Source organism: Panthera onca, chromosome A3 (genome assembly GCF_046562875.1).
Source record: "Panthera onca isolate mPanOnc1 chromosome A3, mPanOnc1 haplotype 2, whole genome shotgun sequence".
In the NCBI taxonomy this organism is placed as follows: domain Eukaryota; kingdom Metazoa; phylum Chordata; class Mammalia; order Carnivora; family Felidae; genus Panthera; species Panthera onca.
The window spans coordinates 102,375,716-102,401,820 of record NC_138341.1 but is presented as its reverse complement, the minus strand read 5'-3'; the positions used below and the strand labels follow the sequence as shown (position 1 = coordinate 102,401,820).

Here is a 26,105-nt window from a genome sequence, read left to right as displayed (position 1 = left end):
ATTGTACCTTTAGGAGCAGAAAAATAGGAGATAATTCTACTTTTAAAGCTTTGAGAGGACAAAAATACAGTTATTAAATCCTTCATTTCATGGCTCCTCAGAAATAAGCAAAATCTCTGCCATATGAGACTAAAGTGGCTAATTTTTAATGGTTAACTGTCACGTATTAGGAGGAAGTTCCTTGAAAGTGAGCAAATGCGGTTTCCTTGATCAAATTATATGCATTCTTAAGTTTGCAATGCACAGATGACTGTGACCTCAGTTACTACAGTAAGAACTTATCTGGTTTTAGCTCCATGTCTCTAAAATAATAATAATAATAATAATAATAATAATAATAATAATAATAAATTCCCTTGTAAAGTGGGTAGATCAGAGAGACTAGCATCTTAACTGCTTTATTTTCTAAATTTTGCAAGTCATTATTTAATTCTAGATCATGACAAGCCCTAAACTATCCATATATTTGTCATTAGTATAATCACACCCTGGAACATCAGACCGTAGTTGCTAGTGTCCTCCTCTCACGATTTAGTCCCACCATTTCAGCCTGACCATTTGCTCTGAGTGATAGAGAAGGGTACAGCTGAGATAAGGACCCCTGTCCACAAATTCATTGCTCTTAACTGTGCGCACAAAGGACTGTGTCTGACAACCCACTTTGTAAATGACCACTGCAGAGCTCTGATTATTCCTGTGGCAGTGATAGGTAGAATGAGAGGCTTTTGACTTCACCCAATTTGTGAAAGAATTGGTCACCATTGAATTCTTGCTTTGTGAATGTTTCCTAACTCAATAGGGACTCTACTGAGGATGCTTCATCATGTGCCACTGAGGTGGGGGCCTCCTGCAGGTAATTCTTGGTTACCTGGCATAGATCACCCTCAGGTATCCTCCTTTGAACATCACTCCAAACTCCTGGTTACTAAACATAAATGCCAGAAAGTGCTCATGGGCTAGATGCAATTCTGGAAGATAGGCTGGCCAAGAATATAGGGCACCTCTCTTCTTAAAGTTCAAGGCATTTTCATAAGAAAGGTATCTATTCAGGGAGCTAACTGGTTAGAAAATTAAATTCAGCAGTTTCTCTGCCAGTCACCCCCTCCTTGCTTGGCTTCAGATGTGGAGAAATGCCCCATGGTGCATAGTAAACCATAGGATTTGGATGGCCTTAGAGGTAGGTTATGAACATCTAGATGTTCTAGTTATAAACATCTAATGGTTATAGCACAAATGTGATCTGTTAGCTTCCAGCAAATCTCCCTCAGGTACCACCTGTCAACTTTGCTCTCCGTGAACAGTGGTCAAGTGTGCAGGAGAAAATGGCAATCAAAGATCTATAGTTCTGTACACCTGGTATTACTAGTTGTAGGTCAACTTAACCTTGGAAAAGGGTCCTCAAGAGACCATGTCCAATACAAGTGAAGCTTGCAATACTAGACAGGGTTGCAAAATGTCCATATTTTTATAACGAGTTTGCTTCTGCAAATCACACTGCTCTTTGATAATAAGAACCTGATGCCTTATAGTTCCTTATGCATTTTGTGTCTACACTCAGATCCAGTGCTGTGGGCCAGTGGTGAGAAGCCAGAGTATGTGTCCAAGTTAATGAGCTTGCACTGGCTTCTCCTCAACAACATCGTGCTCATGATATTTCCCACTGTATCCTCCTTAGGTAAAGTTTGGCACCACAGGGTGGTGGGTCACAGAGAAGATATTAAACAATCTGCCAAGATACAAACTAAATGACATTTCAGAAAGTCCCAGGAAAATTTATGGGAACTTGTAAATTCACCTAATTCGGGACCAAGAGTGCCACAGAAATACCCAAGCTGATAAACTGTCAGCTTTCTCTGTTTGTTGCTGTAAGCCCAACTCTGAACACCCTCCCTTCTGACTTTGTGCTTTAAGCTAGAAAGAAGAAGCTGTGTTAGAATTGTATCTAAACTAAGACCTATTAGGTTCTAAATGAGATTGTGAGGGATTCACCTAGAACTAAAAACACACACTGGAGCTTGGGGGTTACTTTATGCTGCCCAGATACCGCTGCACTGGGCTCTATTTTGCCTCGTCTTAAATCTTCTAGCCTAAGTCAAGGTCACTGTCTTTTAGACCCTTGTAGATACGGGTTAGCATTTATCAGTCAGCAGAGGTAGGTGAAACTGTGATAACAGATAATTCTGGAATTTTAGTGCCTAAATACAGCAAAGGTGGTGTATTTCTTGCTTAGGCAATGCCCTCTGAGTGTCCCAGAAATCCTTCAGGACCACTGTTCTCCAGACAGTAACGTGGCAGTCCAGGCTGATGGGGCACCACTAACTATTAGCTGCAGTGTCAGGACCAAGCAGCCTCCTTGCTCAACAGTCATGGGAAGAGACACTAGAGAAATGTGAGGTCTTTCACTGCTCCACACGCATCTCTGTCCACTGGCCAGAAACAGCCAAATATCACCACCCACAGCAACAGAGTAGGGATATTTCATCTTCCCATGCTCCTACAACCAGATCTGGGTGAGCACTAGAAGTCTCTGTAATGACATTTATAATCCCAAAGTAGCATTTTATTTTTTTTTTTTCAACTTTTTTTTTTTTTATTTTTTTTTTTTGGGACAGAGAGAGAGACAGAGCATGAACGGGGGAGGGGCAGAGAGAGAGGGAGACACAGAATCGGAAACAGGCTCCAGGCTCCGAGCCATCAGCCCAGAGCCTGACACGGGGCTCGAACTCACGGACCGCGAGATGGTGACCTGGCTGAAGTCGGACGCTTAACCGACTGCGCCACCCAGGCGCCCCCCAAAGTAGCATTTTAACTCAAGCTAGAAAAATATCTAGCTTTCAGCTTTTAATTCTTCCTCCTCCTGTTATAACCCCTGGGGTGCTGCATTGGCACAGAGGAAGAAAGAAAAGGCGCTGCATTTCCTTTTGTTGGTGATAAACAGGAGGGCCCAATGGCTGGTGTGTCCGGGTCATGATTTATTGGTTTAGCTAGATCTGCTGCAATGCTGCATTCTTCCAGGACACTCAGCAACACAGCGGGTCTTTTAAAGAATCCCAACTGGCTCCCACACTGAATAGGAGAGAAGGGAAACGCAGCACCCCAAGGAGCTCTGGTTGAAATGGAAATCTGCTCCGGCTGAAAATAGAACCCTCATGGGGGTTGTCTTTAAAAAAGAACGGCAGGGCCCAGTAGTTCTGGGTGACATATGTTGAATCATTTAAATTTTGTTTCTTTCCACACAGTTTAGTTAGAAAGTGAACGGGCTTGAAATAGTAAAAAATAACACAGAAAATAGAACTTGAACTCAAAAAGACAGCTCAGGAATTTCTTTCAGACCAAGGCAGCCACAGGATTTGTCAGTTCAGGCCATTTTCCTTTATCCCTCTCTTGCTCCTGGAATATGATTTTCTAAAACTCTTTTAAATGGCAGTCCTATAATATCCCACACTATTATTGTCCCCCGTCTCTCCTGACTCATCCAGTTATCCTCTCTGGAAATGCATATCTAACATTTTCTATCTGTTCTTTCTATCTATAGGACATTCAAGGTCCTCTTTCAAAGCTCTCAACTCCCCAAGGCTTTCTCTGCGTGTGCTTTGTGCTGTGCAATTATCACTTGTAAAATACTGTCCTTTTCTCTAGGAGCTCCTCTATGTGGTTGAGAACTTAATCACACACTGGCTCCTTCAGTATGTGTTGCAAGTGTTTTAGTCCTGTCTTCCTAGAGAGGTCAATTGGCCCTTGATGTACCATTTCTCTTTGAGACTCAAAACACCACCTTAGTGTAATTCCATGCTCAGTAGCTATTTGTTGGTTGACTGCATAATCATACCCCACTCATTCAGATTGGGGCAATGTGATTTTTCTGAGGCAGGTGCATTATGCATGAGTATGCTCTCTGGCCATCCTTCATGGTGTGGTCTCATCCATCCACTTCCAAATGACTGCTGGGGCTGAGTCCACATCAGAGCCCAAGGGTAAGCCATGCTTTGTGCTGTTCCTACTGCTCTCTGTGTGGGGAAATCCCTGCCTTGCTGTCTCTGGGACATTGGAGAGTTCTGTAGATAGGATTATTATTCTTACTTTTTCATTCCTTCCTAAAACATAGTTATATTTCCATGCTCCTTTGCCATGTGATTTTGCCTCCCTGCCCTGTTCATTTTGGGTTCATACAGCTTGTTTTGGCCAATGGAGATTAGCAGGTGTATCATGTGCACAGGACTTAAATATGTTCTGTAGTTAGTTTAGCATCTTTTGCTCTACTGTTTCTCTTATGAAGAACTTGTCTTTGTGTTAATCTGGTTTCAAAATTATGAAAACACATGGAGCTGAGTCCAGCCCAGCCCACCTGAACCAGGTAAGCCCAACCAAGAGTAGCCAAACCACAGCTGACCTTTAGAGAAGAATAAGAAGAGTAGGCATTGGTTGTTGTAAACCACTGAGATTTAGGGGGTTGTTGTTACAAATCATCGTCACAGTAAAAATTTAATGAAGAGGCTGGGTGGTAAGGCATCCAGGATGTGGGGCCCACAAAGGTAAACTGATAGTAAAAGAGTGGCTGCTGGCCTGGGGGAAGGAAAAAGGAAGACACTAGAAGAAAGCAGGGTATTATTGCTGAAAAGGCACCAGATAAAAGAGCATGTCCTCCTGAGAATGACCAGGTGGGATGGCTACCCTGCGGCATTGTATCTTCTAGTGACAGTCTTCCCTGTTTACAGACATTCTCCTTGCTGTCATAGTGGCAACCTGCTGTCCTTCAGATCCCAATATATTCCGAGGATAAATGGTGCAGAGTAATGGTTAAGAGAATGAGTTTTGTAGCCCAGCTCTCTAGGCTTCATTCTTGGCTCCACTGCTTTGCTGGCTGTGGCAGGTTATTTAGCCTCTTTGGGGCTCAGTTTCCCTATCTAGAAAATGAGACTAGTACTAAAGTGTATGTATCTCATGAAATCATTGTGAGGATTAAATGTTTTAATATGTATGGAGTGCCCAAGATAGGACCAGGAGCTTAGTAAATGCTCAATAAGTATTAGCTATTACTATCACTATCATTATTATTTCAATGAAAGTGAGGGCACAGAACCCCATTCCACTCTGCTGAGTACCCTGTGGGGAATTCAGATGGATACATGAAGACATGGCCACCACTCTAAATGAATTTGTGTAATCCAAAATGGGAGATAATAATATACGTGTATTTACTATTCTTTATAGTATTATCCCCCAGTACTCCATAAGGCACACATGCTTTGAGCCCACACTTATTGAGAGCTCCTTTGGTCCAATACTGAGACAAAGATGGAAAATAAAACATGAATTTAAAATAGAGATATGAACAAAGGGCTATGAGAATGCAGAAGGGAGAGCAATTGCAAATGTGTGGGGAAGATGGAAGGCCTCCACAGGAGATACGAGACTGAGATTAGATCAAAGAATGCTCTCACAGAGGAAAACAGTCAAGGACGAGGATTTCCAGTCAGAAGAAGCTTCTGTAATGACTTGAGGAATGGTAATTATTATAGACTTGGGGGACTGTGATGAAGCATGGTGATATAATCATCCTTATCATCATCCTATATATTCTGCATTATAATTTCCTTTTAGGGGCGGGGGGGGGGGGCAAATGAAGAAATTGCACCTGAGAGAGGTCAGCAAATTTTCCTGATCTCACACAATGCATTTTGGAGTTAGGTGAGAACTTGGGGTCTTTCTGACCCTAAGCCTCGTATTCTATTACACCACATTTTGTTACAGATAGTAGAAAATATGGAAGGAATACCAATTTAGGGTCATATTTGGAGGGTTTTGAAGGTCAAAAATGAGTTTGATCTGTAATTGGTAGTCAACAGGGGACCTTAAAACAAGAGGGGCAGCACTTAACTGTGCTTCTTTTAGGCATATCATTTTATGTGCGGTGGGCCAAGTGATCAGAGAGGGAGCATTTGAGAAGGAGGAAGCCACTTTAGAAGTATCAGTAGTGGTCTAGGGGCCAGGTCATTGATGGTGTGCTGGAATGGATTCCATTTTGTTCAGCTGGCAGGGAATCATTTTGGTATTGATATATTTGTACTGAGGTACCAATATATTTGCCCCTATTTTTTTTAAAAAACATCTTAATTGTAAATAACTTTTTATCTGGAAACCTACAGAAAAGATGCAGGAATACCCAGATGTATCTTTTGTTGACATTTTGACTTAATTTATTTGTCATTTTTCCTCTCTTTCTAAATATGCATATGCATACATACACATATACATAAATCGATTTTTTGTAAATCATTAGGGAGTACATTACATATATTATGCCTCTTTACCCCTAAATTCTTAAGTATGGATTTCATAAGGATAAAGACATTCTTTAATTTTTTTTTTTTTACATTTATTTATTTTTGAGAGACAGAGTGAGACAGAGTGCAAGCAGGGGAGGGGCAGAGAGAGAAGGAAACACAGATTCTGAATCAGGTTCCAGGCTCTGAGCTGTCAGCACAGAGCCCAATGCAGGGCTCGAACTCACGAACCATGAGATCATGACCTGAGCCGAAGTCAGATGCTCAACTGACTGTCATATCTCTTTAGTTTTCCTTAATCTGGAACTGTTCCTCAGCCTGTCTTTTCAGTTATGAAATTGACAGTTTTGAGTAACTCAAGTGCCTCCTTTTAATGGAATAGTCTTTATTTGGGGATTTCTGAGAGTTCTTTGTCCCTAGATTGAGGTTATACATTTTCAGCTGGAATACTGCGTGGAGGATGTTGTGTGCCTGTCAAGACATCACATTCAGAGGCATACTATGTCCTTTAGCCCCTCATTAGTCATGTTGATTTTGATGAACCAAAGTATCGTCCAAGCTTTTCTTCATCAAGGGGTTTCCCAGTTTCCTTACAGTATAGTCAATATACTTCATTTGCAACTAGTAAAACAGTTTGTCAAAGACGCTTAAGACCATGCAACCATCTTGCTCCTTATCAAAATTTCTCCATGAATTTAGCATCCTTTGATAAGTCTTGCCTGATCCTGTCTTTGTTATGATAGTTGCAAAATAATGATATTCCAACTATAGTTCATACGCTGTATCTGCAGCCAGTAATCAGCATTCTTTTTGAGCAAGAGCCTCCCTTTCCTCCTGTTTATTTATTGATTTGTCTAGCTATTTTTGGTATAGACTCAAAGATTACCTTCCTTAAATATTTTGGTGCTCAAATTGTCCTAGATTTGGCCAGCAAGTGCTCCTTCAAACTAGCTCCTGTGTCCTTGTGATATAACCCCATTTTTTTTCCTTTGGAATACTTTTTAAAACTTTCTTGTTTAACGAACAATCCTTGCATAGACTATTTTCTATGGTCATGTTCCAAAAACCTCACAAATTCGTGAAGTAATCAAATCCAACTACTGCCTTCATTGATTCTTTGTTACAAGCAAGGAAGCTATGACCCTGACTTTTCCTGAAAATCATTCACTCTTGCTTATCAACCACACAGAGCTCATCTAAAAGTTCTTCTTACAGATAGTCTGGGTTGATTCAGAATTTCAGCACCAAAGCCTAGGCACTTATTCAATTCTTATTCTATGTCTGGGCTCAGATGCTTCCTGTTATTTGAGATCAATGGATGGTTAAGCTAAAATGTTATCAGGCAACAAAGATCATGACTCAGATTCAGACAAGAGTATATTCTGACCATGACACTCTGTGGAGAAGACAGAAGTTGGGTTAAAAACAGAGGAAGTTTCAGAGAGCTTGACACTCTCTTGGCAGTATTCTTGCTATCTCAAAGACCTTGGTCCAAGATGTCCCCCTTAGAGATGTGAGTTGGAACATATTCTCTTTTAGCTCATCCTCATTAGGGGAGACAAGGGAAATTTAAAGAAATAATGAGTTATCAAAATATACTTTATTTGTAATACCCTAGAATATATTTAGTTATCTATGGTGGACAACCAAACTTGTAGGCAGTGGGCAGTGATGGTACCCCACGTAGGTTCCTTGTATTAGGATGGTACACACATGCCCAGCTGCTGTGAATGTTAACTAAAGGCTCACACCTGCTCCCTTCTCTAGAGAATTGCTTTAAGCTACTAGGAGCCTTCATACCCAAGATATTAGGCTTATCTCACTGGCCCAGGAGTGCCTGAAGCCGAGGACTGATGAATTCAGGGGTACAAAAAGTTGATCCCTTTGCTTAATATTGGGACCAACTCTGTGATGCAATTCATGTTCAAAAGATTCCCATGGGATCAAGCCTGAGGTTGAACTCCAGAAGAACCCACAGTCTTGCTTAGCTAGTTTCCTTATCCCACTGATTCCTTCTTTTACTCACAGATTTCTCCCAAGAGCACTCTCAGTAAATCATGTGCTTGGGACCGAAATTCTTGTCTCAGTTTCTGCTTTTATTGAATTCAATGTAAAGAACTCAGCTAAATTAATATGAGAAATGTTTTAAAGTTACAATCTCATACATGATTTTCAAAGTAGGCAGAAATGTATATTTTTGACATGAATCATTTGACAAAAAGAAAAAAAATATTTAAAACCATCTCATAATATCCTAGTACCAATATTTTTTTTTTAACAACATTACCATCTTCCAGTAATACCGGTTTGAAATCTCAAAACTATCTTTGACTCTTTTCCCACGGACTTGCCTCCAGTCATCCTCCACTTCTTCAGGTTCTTAATTACCTCTAGTCAAGAACCTCATAATGTCTCTCTGACACGTTCTGCTCACTGACATTTTTGCCTGCTCCATTCTGCTTCCCCATTTCCCACAATATCCACCATGTAGGTAACTTTCTGTATCAGGCAAGGCCCATAGTGGTCTAAGTTGGTCTCCCCTTCATCTTTCTGGGCCCACTGGTCTATGAGGTCAGTTGCTCTCTTTATATTCAAATAATACATTGCAAAGATACTTCATGTATTCTTACCTTCCTTGTTTTTGAACTTGCTTTTCTCTCTCTCAGGATTTTTCTCCCCATCTCTGCTTCTTAAAATGCTACCTATAAAAATCCAGTTTAAATGCTTCTTCCCTAGCAAAGCCTTCTAAGATTCCCTGAATCAAAACCAACTTTTCTTTTTCCCATATTCCCATGGGCCACTATTTATTTCTCTAGTAAGGAAACTTCCCATATGCCCATATGCTTGTCTTTTAATTACTGATGAATACATCTAACTTTTCCACTGTACTATATAAGGTGCCTGAGGAAAATAACTACCTTATTTCCTTCCCTCTACTCACATCTCTCCAGTCTGCCCTCCTTCTGATCTTTTTAGCTTATCCAGCTTGCCTGCATTCTGCATGGTCCACAAAAGACAGCTGCAAGAAACAATATCTGCTCTAGGTAATGCCCCAATCATTCCTGGTGGACACACCTGCACCTTGATGCTTGATTTTGGGGCTATGTGCCCCAGTCTTGCTTTTTTTCTGCTTCTTGCCCCTTCTCATTTAGTGACACTACCGCTTGTCCTTTTGAATTTTGTATTTGGGTTCTAGTTTGGCTCTGGACTCATTTCAATATTCCTTGCTGCAGCCTTGAATAAGTGTTGCTTTTCCCAAAGCACATACCTGTTGAGGATTCTAGAGCCCTTGGAACTACTCTGCCCTGTTTGATTTCCATAAGCACTCAGTTTATCAACTAGGAGTCACAAAGAACCAAGAGGCTGGTCCATGGGTAGGTCTTGCAGCCAATTAATTTGACACCCTCCCCCACTGGGTAGACTCTGGCTCAAATTCAAGCCATTACCTTTTACAATTGTTTGGTAGATTCAAGTCCTAGTTCATACCTTTAACTCTCTTTCCTTTCCCCAAGCTCAGGACACATACAAGTTCTTTTGGAGAGTGATGGTGGCCATGGTCAGGAGTTCAAAAACATCAGCACGAGAGATTTTAGCAAGGGGTGGAGTGTCCCAGTTCTCCTTGGAATCAGTGTACTCAGTTGTACTTAGGCTTTTGCTGATTCATTGGAAAATGTACATGCAGTTCTCTGTTCCTACTTTAGTAGTTTTTAACACCATTTTCCGTATTGTCTGAGTTGGCCCCTAAATGGATATTTCTAAGTGAAAGTGTGTTATCAGTTGCACTATGAAAATGTTAGTTGTAGCTGTTTTAGCAATTGGTATTTGAAGGCAGGAAAAGGAGTTCATCTTGACTGTTCCTCTCTTCTTAAAATTGAGCAGCTCTGACCTCTGACACTTAATTGTGTTCATAATTACAGCAAGAGAGAGGGAGAATTAAAACTAAAATTCAAGCAATTACATGTGCGGGGGCAAAAGTGGCTATTATGTTCAACTGCACAGTCCATTTTCATTTTAGCTAAGATGGCTGTTAAGAAGAAAATCTGAGATCCAGGAGGTGGGGGCAGGGCCTACATATGAAAATATTGACCTCATAGTCCCATGAATGTGTTGTTAATTCTTTCAGCCCCAAATAAATGTCTTCGATAGGAGTATAATGTGTGAGGCATGATGTATTTCTGTGCCTTTACAGAAAGACAAGATTTATCCTTAATAAATGTTTCTAGATTTTTGACTTTTGATTTATTATATAATCATATCTTAGGTACAGTTATCAGAAGGCTAAAAATGTCTCCTCATTATCCAAATGCAAAGACTATGTCTAGTTAGAACCAGCCAAATTAGAGGACAGAATTTATAACTGATGGAGTCTTAGTAACATGTTGTAATAATAATAATAATAATAATAATAATAATAATAATAATAATAATAATAAAAAAGAAAACATTCCAAATTGAAAGGGACCTGCCTCTCTCACTCCTATTGTGGATAATGTTCTGTTTTGTTGATTTGCTCATTCATTCATCTGTTTGTTAATGCATTTTTGAAATTATCCCTTTTCAAGCTAATTTTATTGTGGAATAATCACAGATTCACAGGAAGTTGCTAAGAAATGTACAGGAAGATTCTGTGCACTCTTCATCCAGCCTTCCCCAGCATTTGCATCTTGCATAACTGTTGTGTGATATCAAAATCTGGAGATCAATATTGGTATAATTCACAAAGCTTATTCAGAGTTCATCAACAGTGCTTGTTCTTGTGTGTGTGTGCACACGCATATGTGTGTTTAACTCTGTGCAGTTTCTCACTAGTGTAGCTCTATGTAACCACCACCATAATCAAAATACAGAAAAACTCTTATCCCCTTATGACTCCCTCATGTTATCCTTTTATAGCCATACCCACCCTCTCCCTCGTACCCAGTCCCTATCACCCACTAACCTGTTCTCCATTGCTCTAATTAAGTTATTTCAGGAATATCATATAAATTGAATCATGAAGTTATATATCTTTTTGAGATTGGCTGTTTTCATTCAGCATGACTTGCTTGAGGTTTATCCAAGGTTTTCTGTATATTAATAATTTGTGCCTTTTTATTATTGAGTGGTTTGATTGGTATGGATGGACCATGATTTGTTCAACCGTCCACCCTTTGAAGGACATTGAAAGGCAGACATTTATTTAAGAATTTATGTGTATGTATTTTAGCTGAATGGTTTACTAACATTAGACATGAAGAGATTAAGCTCAGAGCTAGCTGATTATGGACTAGCATTTGATCACCAGGAGTACTGGTTTTAAATAAAGAGAGAGAATCAGGATGAGGCAGCCTCTGGGTTACTTCATGCTGAAAGGCATGATCACGACTTCTCCTGGGTATTTGTGGGTGCTACTTAGAAGAGCAAAAGAGAACCAGATATAAGATTTGAGGCACTAAATTTAAACCTGAGGCCCCCAATTTATAGGATGGTTGTAGATTTAGCTGTATACTTTTCCACTTTTGCCATGCGTATGAATCACCTAGAGATCCTGTGGAAATGCTGATTCTAATTCAGAAGGTCTGATTGAGCCTGAGATCCTGCAGTTTTAACAAGCTCTCAGGTGATTCTGATATTGCTGGTCCACGGACCTCTCTTTGAGCAGCACTGGACAAGATGATTCCTGAGATTACCTTATAACTTAACATACTTTTCCTTGCTTCCTTTAGACAAGTTTATAGGCCAAAGAGTGAAAAGGCTGGGGACAGAAGGCTAAATGGTAGGGATTCAGTTACTCAAGATGTGCCATTGGGAGAATTAGGGGGCCAGGTTCACAGCCAGACTGCTCCACAGGGGCTAACCTGATATTGACAAAAAAGAAATTCATTTAGCTCCTTCAGGACCACAGCTTTGGCCCCTGTGAGCAGCCAAGGCCAGGAGCATACTTGGTGGGACTTGGTGAGTCTCTGAGGTAACTGGCTCCTTCCCTCCCTTACTCTTCTGCTGTTGAGCAGCTGACAACACCTTAACAAGGAAGAATTTTCTTCTCATTTCATTTTGTCATCATGCATGAAGGGAGTAGACTTATTGTAGGTCATTTTAATAGAGCACAATTAGGTCCAGAGGGTTGGAGATTTGAGTTCAAAATAATGATAATTTTAATGATTGTTGCTGTCAAAGTTACAGGCTGGCTTGTGAAGTGATGAGCTCCCTGCCATGACAGGCATGAAGCACAGAGCAAGATGATGGTTTATTGGGTCTATATAAGGATTGTGTGGGAGGATGGCCCAGATCAGGGGTCAGCCAACTTTTTTTTTTTTCCTGTTTAGGGCCAGATAGTAAGTATTTGAGACTTTTGGGCCAAATGGTCTTTGTTACAACTACTTGACTTTGCTGTTGTAACCCCCAAAGCAGCCACAGGCAACATTTAAATGAATAAGAATGCCTGCAACCTAATAAAACATTATTAATGGACACTGAAATTTGAATTTCATATAATTTTCATGTGTCACAGAATATTGTTCATCCTTTGATTTTTTTCCCTACCATTTAAAGATGTGAAAGACATTCTCAGCTTACAGGCTATACAAAAACATCATGGTAGGCTGCTTTTGGCTTGTGGACCTTAGTTTGCTAACTTCTGGCCTACATGAGCCTTAAAATGTCAGGAGCCTGGAGGTGTGAGGATTCTGGGCTTGCTTAGAATACTCTGGAAGATGGCTTCCGCTAGCCGAGAAAAAGGACTTGTCTTCCACGGGTAAATTCTTGCCTTCCACAAGTAAATGTGTTTCAGAGGGATGGATGTTTCACTGAATCTCACCCTGCTGGAAGTGTTTGCTTCTTCCTGAGAGAATGGGGGTCTTTCCTGACAACATTTTCCTTTCTCTGACTCCAAACGGTAGATTCAGTGCACAGCCCCACCTTAGATGGTTTCACCTTTGTAAGTCGACAGGAGTTCTTTCATCTGGTTTCATCTAGAGAGCAAGCTGATTTTGTGTATGGACAGCAACCCTTTGGAATAATCTCAGGCTTTGTTAAGACTTCTGAGGCTGACCTTCGTGGTGTTTTGAGTTATTGTAATTGGCTGTTAATGCGTACCATGGTTCTTGGTGGGCCTCCTGCAGCACCAGCCTCCTGTGCTTTCTGCTTCAGATATCGACATCTGCCCCTCCCATCTGATACTACAGTATTTCCTGGGTGGATAATTTAAATGACCATCTTCCTGACTGAAGGCTGTCTTTTGTCTTGACCTTTCCACTGCCTTTATCTCATCAGTGAATTTTCTTGGATCAGACCCAGAGGGAAGAAAATGATGTGATCCCTTATTACAGAAGAAGAAATGGAAAAGGCACAGAGAAGGCCTTCTCTGAGGTCAATGAGAAGTCCATGGCTGAACCAGAATGAACACACACAGGTACACAGTTTTCAAGCTCTGTTGGTCCTTTGACTTTATGTATAATCTCTATTCTCTTCAGAAATCTATGTACATTTTGTGGATTTAAATGGCTGCATTTCCAAGTATGACACTTGCATTACAATACCATGAAATGGACTCAGGACTATAAAATACTAAACAGGAAAAAGGAGAAGGAGAAAAAGAGAAGAAGAAGGAGAGGAAGAAGAAAACAACTGGTTTTAGAGAGAGCTGATAACCCATTGGTATCAAATAATGTGTTAGTGTCAGTGAATAATACACCAAGCGTATTACTAATAGAAATTGAGTAAATTTATGCATAATATGCAGGGAAGATTCTATTCAAAATAATAAAAGGCTTCAATTCAATTCAATTCAGTTTAATCAACTGACCTGACTGAGATTTGAAGCAGACTTAGAAACCATCTGTTGGGAATATAGTGGTCATTATGGTTTGGGAATACATTTTGTAAAAAAAACTAAAACACTTCCTCAAGTAATTTCAGTGAAATCAGGAAAATAATTTTAAAATGGAGGGTTCATATGATTAGTATACAAATACATAAAATAAATTTAAAAAGCACATGAACTATATAGTTTATAGAAAAAACAAAAGTGGTCAAAAAGTTTGAGAAGATGGGAAAAAAAGGAACTCCAAATTACAATGAGAAGTCACATTTTTGTATTATGTTAGTAAAGATTAGAAATCACATGACTTATTTATCCAAAGATACAAAAATGCTGTTTCAAAGAGGCACATGTACCCCAATGGTTATAGCAGCACTATCAACAATAGCAAAGTTATGGAAAGAGCCCAAATGTCCATCGACTGATGAATGGATAAAGAAAATGTGGTATGTAGGTGTGGAATGGAATGGAATGGAATGGAATATTTTTTGGTGATCAAAAAGAATGAAATCTTGCCATTTGTAACAACGTTGGTGGAACGAGAGTGTATTATATACTAAGTGAAATAAGTCAGTCAGAGAAATACAAATATAATAGGATTTCACTCATATGTGGAATTTAGGAAACACAACGGATGAAAATAGGGGAAGGGAAGGAAAAATAATTCACAAACAGAGAGGGAGGCAAACCATAAGAGACTCTTAAATATAGAGAACAAACTGAGGGTTGCTGGAGGGTGTTCGATGGGGGATGGGCTAAATGGGTGATGAGCATTAAGGAGGGCACTTGTTGGGATGAGCACCTGGTGTTATATGTAAGTGATGAATCACTAAATTCTACCTGTGAAAGCAATACTACACTGTATATTAACTAACTTAAATTTAAAAAAATCACATGATTTACTAATACCACAATGAGTAAACAAACCTATCAGAATGGCTAAAATAAAAAGTACTTAGTTTAAGAAATGCTGGTGAGGATGAGGAGAAACTGGATGACTCATACATTGTTGATAAGCATGTAAAGTGGTACAGCCACTCTGGAAAACTGGCAGTTTCTTATAAAAATACATGTATAACTACTGTATGACCCAATAGTTGCTCTCTCGGGGGCATTTATCCCAGAGAAATGAAAATGCATATTTACACGAAAACATGAATACAAATGTTTTTAGTAGTTTTATTCATGATACTCCCAAACTGGAAGCAGCCCCGATTCCCTTCAGGGCATGAATGGTTAAACAAACCACAGTACGTTGTTACTATGGATTATTAGCAGCAATACAAATGAACAAACTATTGATACATGCAACAAACTGGATACCTCCGAAGAATTATGTTCATTGAAAAGAGGTAAGTCTAAAAGGTTACATACTGTATGATTCCATTTAAATAACATTCTTGAAATGACAAAGTTATAGAAGTGGAGAAGTTAGTCGTATCTGGAAATGAGGAGGCTGGAACAAAGGAAGGTGTGTGTGGCTATAAAGGGGCAACACGAGGCATCCTTTGGTGATAGAAACATTCTGTATCTTGACTCTATCAATGTAATGTCCTGGTTGTGACATCGTGCTAAAGTTTTGCAAGATGTCACTGGAGTAAAATTGGGGAAAATGTACATGGAATTTTTCTGTATTATTTCTTATAACTGCATGTAAATCTACAACTATCTCAAAATGAAAAGTTTAAACATACAATTCTGACAGATAGAAAAGATATAAAGAAGTCTCTTCTTGCTTACATATTGGGAGTGGCACCAGTAACATAGATGGGTATTTTTGGGAATATTTTAGCAACACAAAAGCCTCAACTTTTTTCTATGTCTGCCTTAGCAGTTTGGCTTATAATAATGTATCTTGGGGAGATAATTGAACACTCCTGTAAACATTTATGTGTAGAAATATTCAATGTTGCATTATTTACAAGAGGAAAATATTTCAGCTAGACACAGTGTCTTATATTAAGGAAATATTTAAAGATTCTTGATATGTATATATCATGGATTCTAACACAGAAATCAAACTCATAATTTTTGGAAGAGAGATAGGCAGTGGAGCCCAGTGGAATGGTACATGGCCTCTGACACTATAATTCATGAGGTCAAGTTGTGACAGCACTGTATATGTACTGGGTGATCTTAGACTACTTATTTAACATCTCTGTGCTATATTAATCCCTTTGTAAATTACAGATACTGAGGTTGTTGCAAGGCTCACATGAGTTAAAAATGTAAATGTTGATAATCCATAAATATCAACTGGTATTTCCCACATTTTTTGGTCATTTTTGCAAACTTCCTAGAATGAGCATGCATTATTTTTATACTTTCAAAAAAATGAAAAGGAAACAGATATTGTGAAATAAAAAGACAGGCAATAAAATATTAATACTAGTTCATGATGAAGATAATAAATGGAGAAAGATCTTATTTTTCTGCATGATTTCCCAGATTTTTTGTGAAGTGGGTTAAGTACACTTAAAAATGAAATCTTTATTAATCAGGGAACATATGATGTTCTGTACATCAAGTCTGTGCACCTCTTAAATTTCTCAGAGCTCCATAACTGGAGTCTACTTTCTCTCCCACACCTTAACAATCTTTGCTATTCATTGCCCCCTGCTGACCTTACAGCCTTCTTCCCTCAGCCACACTATTCTCCTGCTTCCCCCACTATTCCTATTGCCCAGTTTTCTTCAATTCTGTCTAACTTGTACACCTCATTTCTTTCACAGAACCTTCCTGCCAATACCTTCCACCATTGCCTGACTTCTCTTAAAATTCCTTGTCTGTTCAGTATCATCCCAAATGATTTAGCACTTTATGGTTGCTATATAGAATGCTATTTTTTGTTGTTGTTTTTGTACACAATGCTGCAAATGGATACTTCTTACATCCTTGACTGGAATTTAAGCCTTTGTGGTCAAGGGCTGTTTTTATAGTTTTGTGCTACACCGAGAGAGTCACTGTTGAATGAAAGAGAGCCAAAGGTAGCCTGGCTCTATGGGCTTAGCCTCCATTACTGATGAGTGAAGTAGATTTCATCCTAAGCTTAGTTATTTGGGCAAATATCTTCTAAGTGATAGGAAGTGGCTTTTCTTTTTTCAGAAACATCATGTAGCAGAAGATAACATTAAGGGAGACATCCTAAAATCTGAATTGTGAGACTTGAAAAATCCTCAGTAAGAGTAGCTGGGAAATCTGGAAGTACTGAGTAGCACTGTATCTATCTTCTGGGGTTGAAGGGCAGCCCTCCCAGGAGGAAAAAAGAGAAGTAAAACTGTCTCACAAAGCAAAGCATTGTAAAAACAATGAGAAGCCTTGCTTATACTAGTCTTCCATAATCCCAATATAAAAACAAATACAAGTAACATTTTGTTTCAAATAAGTGTATTTTCTAATTTTCTTTTTTAACTTTTCTTACATCAATGATAGCAATGTTCTGATCACATTAAAGAGCTAAAATAGAGATTATATAGACGCCAGTTATAATTTAGTATCCACTCTGCTTTCTGATTTATTTCTCTACATTGTTTTGAGCGCAGAATCACGAAAAGTTTGATACAGTAAATTTAACAAGTGTAAATGATTACAAAATCATGGGTTCTTTTGTTTTGTTTTTAAAAGATTTTGCCTTGCAATCTCAAGGTATTCTTAATTAAATGTGAAGACGGAGAAAGAACTAAGATGTTTCGGTTAACACATTAAATCCCTGCGCTATTCAGTAACCACAAACCCTGTGCTCTCTGTAGCTCCTTTTTATTTTGAAAAGTTCAAAAAAATCAGAAGGATGCAGAATAACTTAACAAAGACCCTCATACGCACCACTAATAAGTAACAGATGTTAGTGTTTGATGCTTCTTGCTTCAGATTTATTTTTATATTTATAGACATGACATTACAGATATTTGAGCAACTCCAAAGACAACCATTGGCAGGATATTTTTATTTCCTCTGGCTATCTATACTATTTTTAGTAAATAGGTATCTATGTAAAATATAGGTTTGTGGCACCTGGGTGGCTCGGTCAGTTAAATGTCTGACTTCAGCTCAGGTCATGATCTCATAGTCCATAGGTTCGAGTTCCACATTGGACTCTGTGCTGACAGCTCAGAGCCTGGAGCCTGCTTTGGATTCTGTGTTTCCCTCTCGCTGCCCCTTCCCCACTCATCCTCTGTCTTTCTCTGTCTCTCAAAAATGAATAAATGTTAAAAAAAAAAAAATAGGTCCATGTGCACCTGGGTGGCTCAGTCAAGCTTCCAACTCATGATTTTGGCTCAGGTCAGGATCTCCTGGTTTGTTGCGTCAAGCCCTGCATTGGGCTCTGCACTGGCAGTACAGAGCCTACTTGGGATTCCTTCTCTCTCTCTCTCTCTGTCTCTCTCTGTCTCTCTGCCCCTCCCCTGTTCATATGCTGTCTCTCTCTCTCAGAAGAAGTAAACTTAAAAACATTGAAAATAAAATAAAATGTAGGTCTATAATCTATATTTCCCAAGCTTTAGCAAGCCTCAGAATCTACTTCAGGGCTTGTTAAAACAGATTGCTGCCCCCCCCCCCCCCCACAAGAGATACTGATTCAGTAGGTCTGAGGGTGGTCCCAATAATTTACATGTCTAATTTTAAGTAATCTCCATACCCAATGTGGGGCTCGAACTCACAGCCCCAAGATCAAGAGTTGCATGCTTTCCTGGCTGGGCCAGCCAGGCACCCCAAGAATTTACATTTCTAACATGTTTCAGGAAATGCTGATGTTGCTAGTATAGGCACCAGATTTTTTAGAACAATATGTATATCTTATTTCTCACTTTTAAACAATACTATGTAATTTATCATGCTTTCAAAAAGCTCTCTGTGGGGCACCTGGGCGGCTCAGTTGGTTAAACTTGCGACTTGATTTTGGCTCAGGTTGTGATCTCACAGTTTGTGGGATCAAGCCCTGTTTCGGGCTCCACGCTGAGTGAGCCTACTTGGGATTCTCTTTCTCCCTCTGTCCCTCTCCCTGCTTGCATGTGCTCACACTCTCTCTCTCTCCTCTTCCCTCTCTCCCTCTCCCTCTCAAAATAAAATAAAATAAAATAAAATAAAATGAAATAAAACAAAATAAAAGCACTCTGTAAATGATCATGTATCACTTGTCTTCATTCAAAATCACATTCCCATGGTTTGTCCATGTGAAACATATCTATGTGTAGTTTACCCCACTGCTCTAGAACAATTCTGTGTTCCTTTTTCTATTGTTGATTATTCACGTTTTCCCAAATTCTCGCTGTATAAACAAGGCTACACTGAGCACTTTTCTACATGTGTTGTAGTGTATATATACCATGAAGCAAAATGGCCAAATATTAATGATGTGCATGTTCATGTTTTCTAGATACTGTCCAGTGCATCTTCAAGGCTTTGGTTCCAATTTATAATTTATAAAGGTTCCCAATTTTCACTATCCTAACTAACCCTCAGTTCTCTCACACTTTTGGTTTTTGCCCAATTGATTAAAGTTCCTGATGGTTCATGAATGTTTTAATTTGCATTTTCTAACTTTTCAATAAGGTGGAACATCTTTTCATGTTTATGGGTTATTCAGATTTCTATTATAAATTGCATGTTAAAAAATTTCCCCTTTTATTTTGCATGGAATCATTTTATTACTGATTTTAAATGAGTTCCTTTTGTATCCTCTTTACTCATTCTTAGAGATATACATCCTATGAATATTTTATCCTCATAAAGTCCCAGTAAGACAGAAACACTAATTTTTAAAAATGACAAAAGAGTTGAATGTGTGTCATAAAAGAACATACGGTGTTCATCATCACTAGTGTCAGGAAAATTCAAATTAAAACACAGTGAGATGTCACTATAAACTTATGGGGATGCCCAAAATTAAAGAGACCATCAATAGCAAGTGTTGGAATAGATTAAGAATTATGGAAATTCTCATATATTACTAATCAGCATGCAAATTGGTAAAACTACTTTGGAAAAATCTTTTGACAGTTGTGTTGTTGTTTTTAAGAGAGAGAGCGCATTTGTGAGCAGGGGAGGGGCAGAGGGAGAGGGAGAGAGAGAATCCCAAGCTGGCGGGACTGGATCTCACGACCATGAGATCATGAGCTGAGTGGAAAACAAGAGTCTGATGCTTAACCCACTGAACCATCCAGGTACCCCTTGGCAGATTTTTTAAAATTGAGGTATAATTGACATAGTATATATTAGTTTCAGGTAAACAGTGTAATGCATTAATATTTGTATATATTGAAAACTGATGAGCACAGTAAGTCCACACCATACATAGTTACCATTTTTTTTTTCTCACAATGAGAACTTTCAGGATATACTCTCCTGGGTACTTTCAAATAAGCATATAGTATTATTAACTATAATATTTGGCAGTTTTTAATAAAGTTAAATATGCGCTATTACCCAGCAATCCCACACCTAGATATATGCCTAAGAAAAATGAGGGCATGTGTCTACCTAAACCACATATGTGAATGTTCGTGACAGTGTCATTAATAATAACTTCAAACTGGAAACAACCCAAATGTCCATCAGTGAGAGAAGGATAAATGAATTGTGGTTTATTCATATAATGAAATATGCTCAATAGTAAAAAGAGTGATTTCCTGACAGATGTTTTTATGAATCTCAAAATCATAATGCTGAATAAAAGAAGCCAGGCACAAAGGAACACAGTATAGGATTGCTTTTATTAAAAGCTCAAGAATCATCAGGACAGTGACTGCATTGGTAGGGATATGGTGGGTGTTGATTCAGAAGGGGCCTGAAGGAATTTCAGGGCTGCTGAAATATCGAAATATCTTGACCTGGTGGTGGTTCCCAGACCACATACGGATGCAAAATTCCTGCAACTATATACCAAAGAGCTATGTGTTTTCCTACATGTGAAACATTCCATCTAAAATAGGTTTTAAAAAATAAAATGTCTGAAGCTCTCATTTTATTGGAATGGCAAGAAGAGAATGTTTTGGGAAGGGAAATAAGTGGTAAGTTGCTTTCCTATAATAGAGAAATGTGTGTCTGTTAATGACTGCTGGCATTTTGAAGATAATCACTGTAGGAAGTAGAAAGTACACTTCAATGTCCAAAGAAACAAAGATTGCAAGTTGAGAAAGTGAAGTTAAAAGAAAAAAGGAAAATGTAAAGAAAGGTGAACAGAATAAAATCAATGCTTAATTGTTATTTTAAATGAGAACAGGCTGAATTCTCTTATGAAAAACAGAAATGATTAAATTCATTTACAGAAGATGACATTATTCGCAGGCTATAAAAATGAGGGCAGAAACATAACTACAAGATTTAAAAAAAATTTTAAATTTAAAAAAGGGGTGAAAGAGGACAGAAAAAGATAGTGTTCCAAGTGTAAAAGGTACACTTTATGAAGAAAATGCTGGTTTTAACACTTGTATTTCCTAAAGAGGAAAGAAAATTACATACATATGTACACATCTATCTATCTATCTGTCTATCTATCTATCTATCTATCATCTATCTATCTATATCATTCTGTGTAAGTTACTGCCTTTCAATTTTTCTATTTTTTCATATATCTAAAAAATATGGGGTAGTTGGTTAAGTGTCCAACTTGATTTTAGCTCAGGTCATGATCTCATGGTTCTTGAGTTGAGCCCTGTGTCAGGGTCTGCAATGAAAGTGGTACCTGCTTGGTATTCTGTCTCTCCCTCTCTCTCTCTGCCCCTCCCCTGCTCATGCACTGGCTCACTTTCTCTCTCTCTCAAGAATTAATATATTAAAAAAAACTTACAAAAATAGATATACACAATTTTTAAATGCATGAAAATGTAGAAAAATGGAAAAGCAGTCATTTACATTGAATGAAGACCATTTTATTGTCTTTTTTCATAAAATTTCTGACAAGGGTTAGTGGTTTGATTTATGGTGAGTAAAGGTTAAATAATTATTTTTAGGCTGAGACGATTTTGCTTAAAAATTCCATTTTTACTGGATAGGAATGGCTATAGGGTTATTTTGCAAAAATTCTAAAGGTGAGCCCTGATAACAAATAACTATCATCCGAGAATGACATGGAGGATGGAAAAATCATCTGGCTTTCTCCCATAGGCATCTGAAAAAGAATGAAAGGTAGTGTCTCCTCCCATTCTGGTCACTGCAGCCCCTCCAGACTCCCTCAGCAAACCCAGGCATCACATGGAACATGGAAGACTTGGGCCCTGGTAGCAGCTAGGAAGACTTTGTGTGGTGCTGTCTGAGTTTCTCTGGCCCCAAGGGAGAACTAGCAGTTGTCTTTGAAAGTTTGGCTCTTTCTAAGTGGGTTCTAGAGTAGACTGTATTAGGAGAAGAGGAACTGTAGGAGGGGGAAGGATGTGGCTGGCATCATGACGGGAACTTGCTTCCCGCTGCCATTCAGTGCTCTGTGAGGTGGCGGGATCTCTGGTTCTGCCAAGAACATGCCTGCGCCAATTATCAGGAAGCTTCAGATTCTGGGAGCAGAATCTAGGAGTCCCCTTTGGTCAAGGCCATATGCAGATGAGCTGGGACACAGCTCAACTTCTTAGTATGAGTGCCCAGACCTCGAGAGATATCAGCACTTAGGGCAACAGAATGTGGCCAAAGAAGCAATAGGGAAAATGGCAGATTTCACTCTGCATGGCTTGGAGTCAGATGAAATTTAGTTTAGAAAAATGAAAAAATAATGGTTCCTTCCCTGCAATGTTTAGGAATAAATTCATACTGCCTATACTATGGTTTTATTATTTTTTATTTACAAGTAACTATGAGAGCATTTTTTTTGCACCTGTTTGTTTTCACATACTGTTTTCAGTGTGATTCACATCAGCTTAAGAATCCACCTGGTGCTAACAGAACATGATTTGTTCCAAGTTTCATCTTGAGCATTTTTGATCTTGTCATTTGCATCATCAGATTTTCATTCAAATAGTCCGTTTACAATCAGCAATCCATTTCTCACTTAAATAACCATCATTTGACCTGAACAGTAAAAAGTATTAAAAATAAAATAGATAAGAACCACATTAAAATATAATGAATATAAAATTTTGCGTAATATATTTTTACCCTGATGAAGCATATTATACATTCTCTTGTTGCACAACCAGCTGGGATTTCACAACAGGAAGGTGTGCTAAACTGATTTGCCTGGGTCTCACTAGTATTTAATAGAGCACAGTGTCCTTGTTCTGTAGGTTTGAACTTACTTGTACATTTTTAAGTAGATGGACGTGCACAGGCCTGAAGTCACAAAAGGTCAGTGCGGAACAGCAACCTTTCATTTCCACAACACATTTACACCAAGTTCAAGTACACGGGGAGCCTCTGCAAACCCAGGACACACTTTAATTAAACTGAGGCAGCAGGAGGGCTTTTAGTTAGAGAATTGCCCAAAAATGAGTTGCCCACAAGCATAAATTAAAACATTTGTAATCCTCAGTATATTCAGCCTATTTTAATAGATGTGGTTTTTAAAAACCGTTATAAAAGGACTTGAAAATATTCATAAAGGAACATTTGAAGGAGGGAATTGGGAAGCCCAGAAATACCTCTGTAGGATTCTGAGATGTTTAGAGAAGTTGAAACTTAAAATTCTTTGGTGCTTTGAATCTGTATTTTCATTGAGTAGTGGTTTATTCATATTATTATTTAGGGCCTCATGAAATAGGTTGGTCTAGTCCAGACTCCAGCAACACAGAGAGTAGAAGTCCGTGTAATCCGTGTAATCTGCAGTTGAATGTAATGACAAGAACATTTAGAAAACATAGTACACTGGTGAAATTGGGTGAATCTTTATGGATTCTCTTAGACAAACACATTTGTGAGCAATCACAATAAGAGAGTAGGACTTCCTTATCTACTATGGATAAGCGATTATTTTCCTCATAGAAAATTACCCTTAAAAAGGGGCACTTGGATGGCTCAGTTGGTTGAGCATCTGACTTCGGCTCAGGTCATGATCTCATGGTTTACGAGTTCGCATTGTGCTCTGTGCTAACAGCTCAGAGCCTGGATCCTGCTTTGGATTCTGTATTTCCCTCTCCCTGACCCTCCCCTGCTTGCACTCCGTGTCTCTCTCTCTTTCAAAAATAAATAAACGTTAAAAAAAATTAAAACAAAAAGAATTAGCCTTGGTGTTTCTCTGAATTATAAAATATTGAATATACTGTTTCTATATTCAGAGTATAACCTCTTGTTTCATATAGATGTTGTTTGGCAGTGAGTTTGAAGACAAAATTCCCAAAGAAGATGGAAAATATCTCAAGGGAACATAATTTATTTTTTTAAAAAAACAACTTTATTGAGGTATGATTGACATATGATAAATTGCATATACTGAAATTCAATGTTTTGACAAATGTATAAATCCATGAATCCAGCACCAGCATCAAGATAATGAACACCTTCTTTCACTTCCAAAAGTTTTGCCATGTCTCTTGGTAATTCCTTCTTTCTAATCTTCCTTTTCAGACATGGATTTGGTATTCTAAAGTCTTTGTAAACTTACTTATTAGTTTTAGTAGATTTTTAAAAGATTTCATCGGATTTTCTAAATGCAATATTGAATAGAAATGATGAGAGTACATGTCCTTGCCTTTTTTCATATCTAAGTGGAAAGAATTTAGTCTTTAAATACGAAGTATGACATTAGCTGTAGGTTTTGGATAAATGCCTTTTATTAGGTTAAGGACATCCCCTTCTATTCCTGCTACATTGGGAGTTTTTAGTGGGACAGATGTTGGATTTTGTCAGATGTTTTCCTCTGCACCTATTAAGATGATCATATGGTTTTTCTTAGTTTTCTAATATAGTGACATACATTGACTTTTCAATGTTAAACCAACCTTGTATTCCTGAGCAAACCTTACTTGGTCAGGCTGTGCCATCTTTTTTGTACATTTACATCATCCTTATCTTTGTCCCTCTGTATATATCTTTTCTTTTTTTTCTCATGCCTTTAACATTTTCTCTTTCTCAGTGATTTTGAGTAATTTGATTATAATATACTGTGATGTCATCTGCCTTTTGTTTGTTGGGGTTGAGTTCTTTGAGCTGCTCAGATCTGACATTTTTCATCAAACTTAGGAGACTTTCAGCCTTACCATTTGAATATTTTTTTTCTGTATCCCCTTATCTCCTTTCCCTGGGCATTTGCCTCACACATACACGAGGCCATTTGAAGATGTTGCACAGCTCACTGATGTTCTGCTTTACTGTCGTTGTTCTTTTTTTTAAGTTTATTTATTTGAAAGAGTGAGAGTGAGCAGGGGAGGGCCAGAGAGACAGAAGGAGAGACAGAAGCCCAAGCAGCCTCTGCACTGTCAGCACAGAGTCTGACGCGGGGCTTGTACTCACGAACTGTGCGATCATGACCTGAGCCAAGATCAAGAGTCGGATGCTTAACCAACTGAGGGACCCAGGTGTCCTCATTGTTCTCTTTTTATTTCTATTTCATTTTGCATCACTTCTTTTGCTGTGTCCAAGTTTACTATTTTTTTCTTCATATCTAATCTGCTGTTAATCCCATCCAGTGTTATTTTCTTCTCAGACATTGTAGCTTTCATCTCTAGGTGTTTCTTCACACATATGTACTGATCAGTACTCAACTGAAAACTCAAGTGGAACCTTCTGCCTCTATCTTGGGCTCCCTCTATATTCAGTTCTGCCTTCTCTGATCATCTGTTCAGTGGACTTTAATTGCATTGGTCTCTAAGACTCTCATCTCTGTCTTTTCAACTCAGAGAATCTGCTGGTCTCATCCTGTGTTCTCAAGAGAGATATGTGCCATGGACTGAAAACTCTCCAGGCAGTTAGCTGAGACAATCATAGGGCTGACCTTGTTTGTTTCCTGTCTCTTGGGGTTCACTGTCCTTTATACTCAATTTCTTGAAATAAGTTTTGTATATCTTATCTGTTTTCTGGTTGTTTCAGGTGGTAGCATAAATCTGATCCCTATACTCCATCTTGGTCAGAAATGGGAGTTCAAACCATTTAGTTTTAATTTACTTTTAGAC

The 26,105-nt window shown here is 38.6% G+C and overlaps 1 long non-coding RNA gene across 2 annotated transcripts in view; it reads left to right on the top strand.

Moving 5' to 3' along the window:
- The window catches only part of LOC145715368 (uncharacterized), a 569,759-nt gene that overhangs the window by 363,334 nt on the left and 180,320 nt on the right, over positions 1-26,105 (top strand). For both annotated transcript variants that reach the window (XR_014137428.1, XR_014137429.1), the window contains one exon: positions 13,536-13,674. This is a non-coding gene — a long non-coding RNA (uncharacterized LOC145715368). The remainder of the gene's footprint in view (positions 1-13,535; positions 13,675-26,105) is intronic.